Here is a 5323-nt window from a genome sequence, read left to right as displayed (position 1 = left end):
AAAAAAAAAAAAAAAAAAAGCTGGGCGTGGTGGCATGGGCGTGTAGCATGTAGTCCCAGCTATTCGAGAGGCTGAGGCAGGAGAATCACTTGAACCCACGAGGTGGAAGTTGAACCACAGCACTCCAGCCTGGGTGACAAAGCAAGACTCCATCTCAAAAAAATAAAAAATAAAAAAGGTTCCAGTGGAATTGTAAAAACATAAATCATAAAAAAATTAAAAAGGTAAGGAGGAGTGGATGGGATCAAATATAGGTCTCATAAATTCCTTATGAGAAGTTGAAGGATTTCCCATCTCATGATCTCTTTTTTGTTTTTGAGATAGAGTTTCCGCTCTTGTTGCCCAGGCTGGAGTGCAATAGCACGATCTTGGCTCACTGCAACCTCTGCCTCCCGGGTTCAAGCAATTCTCCTGCCTCAGCCTCCTGAGGAGCTAGGGTTACAGGTGTGCGCCACCACGCCCGGGTAATTTTTTGTATTTTAGGAGAGACAGGGTTTCGCCATGTTGGCCAGGCTGTCTCAAACTCCTGACCTCAGGTGATCCACCCTCCTCGGCTTCCCAAAGTGCTGTGATTACAGGCGTGAGCCACCATGTCTGGCCTCATGACCTCTATTTTTAATCCTGATACACATAACTTTTTTCAATTAAAAATTTTTTCTTGGTGTAAATTACTACAAAACTTTATCCATATTGTAGATCTGGTTTCAAGTCATACAGGAAGTCATTTCCTATACCACGGTTGTAAAAATGGTCTCCCACATTTTCTCGTATCTTCATGCTTTTTAGAAGCATGCTTTCGGATGGGCATGGTAGCTCATGACTGTAATCCTGGCACTTTGGGAGGCCAAGACTGGAGGATCACTTGAGGCCAGGAGTTCCAGACCAGCCTGGACAACACAGTGAGACCTCATGTCTAAAATAAATAAATAAATAAATAAATAAACAAACAAACAGAAAAAGGACCTTTTAGATTCCTGTGGGCCCACAGAGCTGATTAAAGAAAATCTCACCATCTGTCTTGATTCCTAATGTGATCACACTGCAAACGCTCTTGCTATGTAAATTAAAATATTCACAGGTTCCTGGGATTAAGACACGAACATCTCTGGGGCCGGGACATGATTTTGTCTACCACAGTCCATCTTCTGGTCCCAAACATGAACATCTGTCCCACATGCAAAATACTCTCACCTTATCTCCACATCCCCAAAGTCTCAACCTGTGACTGTTGTAATATTGGTTACACAATTTTATTTTTCAAAAATCATAGAACTATATACCAACAGTGAATTGTACTGAATATAAACATTAAAATGGGTGTTGAAAAAGAGGAAACAGCAAAGGAGACTGAAAAGAAGTCACCAATAAGGTGGGAAGAAACCAAGAGACTGTGCTGACCTGGAAGCCAAATAAAGAAAGTATATTAAGGAGGATGTAATATGGCCAGGCAAGGTTGCTCATGCCTGAAATCCCAGCACTTTGGGAGGCTGAGGCAGGTGGATCACCTGAGGTCAGGAGTTCAAGACCAGCCTGGCCAATATGGTGAAACCCTGTCTCTACTAAAAATACTAAAATTAGCCCAGCATGATAGTGGATGCCTGTAATCCCAGCTACTCGGGAGGCTAAGGCATGAAAATCGCTTGAACCTGGGAGGCACAGTTTGCAGTGAGCTGAGATTTCACCACCACTGTACTCCACTCAGGGTGACAGAGCCAGATGCTATCTTAAAAAGAAAAAAAAAAAATGCGGTTCCAATTACATGCCCATGATTGCCATATGAAGTGTCTATACACACTCCTGCCAAGCCTGGATATAACGAATCTCTTTACTCTTGCCACTGTGAGTCATGAAAATACCATTTAACTTGAATTTTCCGGATGAATAATGAGGTGGGACATCTTTTCACATAGTTTGGACATTGTGTTTCATCTACAAACTGCATGTATTTATCCTTTGCTTATTTTTCTTTGCTTTGTTTTTTAAATCTTAAATTCAATTAATATTTGAATATGTATAAGAATCAAGTTTTGAAACTCAAAAGGTAGAAAAGGATAGTTTGAAAAACCTTGGCTCCTAGCCACCCAGTTCCCCATCCCAGAAGCAACCAAAGTTATCAAGTTTTATAGTTTTAGAGACAGTCCATGCATATATAAAGAAAATGTACACATCTTTTCTTCTCTCTTTTTATGCAAATAGTAGCATGCTATCCGTTGGCACCTGGCTCTTTTTATTAAAAAATTATTTGGAGATTATTTCCTTCTCAGTAAAGAAAGCTGCCTCATACTTTTTGATGGTGTTATTTAACCAGTCTTCTACAGATGAAGACTGAATCTGTAGTTTCATTCTGGCTATAACAAATAATCATTGAATTAATGCTGTAGCATAGGTGGGACTATATTGCCAGGATAAATACCTGAAGTAGAGTAACAGGGTCAAAGGACATATGCATCTGTGATTCTTTTTTTTTATTTAATTTTTTATTTTTTTAACAACTGGTAATCAATTTATTAAAATAGTTGACTTAAGCATCTGCAGTGGTGACTTCCACCTCAACTCCTGGCTCAATACTGATGGAAGTCATCTGCATAACAACCTCAGAAGGGCTGTGCAAGTCAATGAGTCGCTTGTGGATTCTCATCTGGAAATGATCTCATGTCTTAGAACCTTCACCACAGGAGTTTTTCTTGTAGTGATTCTCAACGTCTTGGTAGGTATTCGAACTGGTCCTTTCACTTTGAGATTCTTTACCTTTGCGCCTCTGATCAAGTCAGCACACACCTTTTGCAGGAATTGCTTCGAATCACCTTAGAGTGATTCGAATTCGGTGAATTGCCACCTCCGGCTCCACAGGTGTTTTTCCGGTATCTTTAACAGCCACGGCTGCTGTGCGGCTTCCTGACCGACTCGTTCCTCTGCAAGAGCGAACAGCGGTGAGTCGGGAGCAGGAGCTTGCGGGTCAGCGATCGCGAAACCTACGAGCGCGTCTTCCTCGAAGAGCATTCTAACAGATATTTCGAAGTCTGCCCTGCTCTCCACAGAGATTACCAACACGTCTCGGTAGGATACAGGAGAATGCTGGTTTCTCTACAGACTTGCTCACATCAAGTGTTAACGTTTTTCTTCTATCCGCTTTGCTAACTCAGTGTCAGTCACTGAGGAGTTCTCTTATTATAACGGAAGTTTATGATCTTTTCATAGGCTTAGAAACCATTCCTGTTTCCTTTACTGTTAACTGTTCATACACTTGGCCCTTTTGGAAGCAGTCATTCTTTTTCTTTCTTTTTTTTTTTTTGAGACAGTGTTTCGCTCTTGTTGCCCAGGCTGGAGTGCAATGGCATGATCTCGGCTCTTCGCAACCTCCGCCTCCCGAGTTCAAGTGATTCTCCTGCCTCGGCCTCCTGAGTAACTGGGATTACAGGCACGCGCCACCACGCCGGGCTAATTTTTGTATTTTTAATAGAGACGGGGTTTCAGCATGTTGGCCAGGCTGGTCTCTAAATCCTGACCTCAAGTGATCCGCCCCCCTCGGCCTCCCAAAGTGCTGGGATTACAGGCATGAGCCACTGTGCCTGGCTTCTTTTTCTTATGATTTGTAGGATCTTTGGTGTTACAGAATTCTACCCTTGGTCTGTGACCCTTGTCTGGGTAAAAAAAAATTTTTTTTTTGAGATGGAGTCCCGCTCTGTCGCCCAGGCTGGAGTGCAATGGCATGATCTCGGCTCTTCGCAACCTCCGCCTCCCGAGTTCAAGTGATTCTCCTGCCTCGGCCTCCTGAGTAACTGGGATTACAGGCACGCGCCACCACGCCGGGCTAATTTTTGTATTTTTAATAGAGACGGGGTTTCAGCATGTTGGCCAGGCTGGTCTCTAACTCCTGACCTCAGGTGATCCACCTGCCTTGGCCTCTCAAAGTGCTGGGATTACAGGCCTGAGCCACCATACTTGGCTTTTCTTTTCTTTTTTCTTTTTTTTTTTTTTTGAGATAGGGTTTTGCTCTCTCACCCAGGCTAGAGTGCAATCACAGCTCATTGAATCCTCAGCCTCCCGAGCTCAAGTAAATCTCCCACCTGTGCCTCCTGAGTAGCTGGGACTACAGGCATGGGCCACCACACATGGCTAATTTTTTTCTATGTTTTTGTAGAAACAGGGTCTCACTATGTATTCCAGGCTGGTCTTGAATTCCTGGGCTCAAGTGATCCTTCCACCTCCACCTCTCAAAGTGCTGAGATTATGGGGCGTGAGCCACTGCACCTGGCCTTTATTAAAAAAAAATTTTTTTAGAGGTGGGGTCTTGCTATGTTGCCCGGGCTGGTCTTGAACTCCTGAGCTCAAGGGATCCTCTTGCCTTGGCCTCCCAAAGGGTTGGGATTATGGGCATGAACCACTGCACGTGGCCCTTTTTTTTTTTTTTGAGAGAGAGAGAGTCTCACTGTTGCCAGGCTGGAATGCAGTGTGCGATCTCAGCTCATTGCAACTTCCGACTTTTGGGTTCAAGTGATTCTCCCGCCTCAGCCTCCCGAGTAGCTGGGATTACAGGCACATGCCACCACGCCCAGCTAATTTTTGTATTTTTAGTAGAGACAGGGTTTCACCATGTTGGCCAGGCTGGTCTTGAATTCCTGACCTCGGGTGATCCTCCCGCCTCGGTCTCCCAAAATGCTGGGATTACAGGCGTGAGCCACGGAGCACAGTCTGGGCCCCATTTTCAACAATAAAATATTTGAATCAGCTGGGGTTTAGTAGATATGAATTATGAGGCAGGGATATAACATAAGTTCTTGATGCTTTCCCTCGTTGTCTTCATAACATTTATCCTTTTCTTGGCAGGGCACCTGGGGCAGGATGATATGGTTTGGATGTTGTCCCTGCCCAAATCTCATGTTGAAATATAATCCTCATGCCTGTAATCCCAGCAATTCAGGGGGCCGAGATGGGCGGATCGCCTGAGGCCAGGAGTTCGAGATCAGCCTGGCCAACGTGGTGAAACCCCATCTCTATAAAAAATACAAAAATTAGCGGGGCATGGTGGCACATGCCTGTAATCCCAGCTACTGGGGAGGCTGAGGCAAGGGAATCGCTTGAACCTGGAAGGCAGGGGTTGCACTGAGCCAAGATCATGCCACTGCACTCCAGCCTGGGTGACACAGCGAGACTCTGTCTTAAAATCTATGTCGATATAATCCCCAGTGGTGAATCCAGGGCCTGGTGGTGGGAGGTGTTTGGGTCATAGGGGTGGATCCTTCATGGCTTGGTGCCGTCTTCACAGTAGTGACTCAGTTCTCACAAGGTCCGGGTTTTGTAAAGTGTGGCACCTTCCCCTATC

Source organism: Colobus angolensis, unplaced genomic scaffold (assembly GCF_000951035.1).
Source record: "Colobus angolensis palliatus isolate OR3802 unplaced genomic scaffold, Cang.pa_1.0 Scaffold5, whole genome shotgun sequence".
Lineage (NCBI taxonomy): Eukaryota > Metazoa > Chordata > Mammalia > Primates > Cercopithecidae > Colobus > Colobus angolensis.
The sequence above is the reverse complement of the archived record's forward strand: the minus strand, read 5'-3'. Positions refer to the sequence as shown.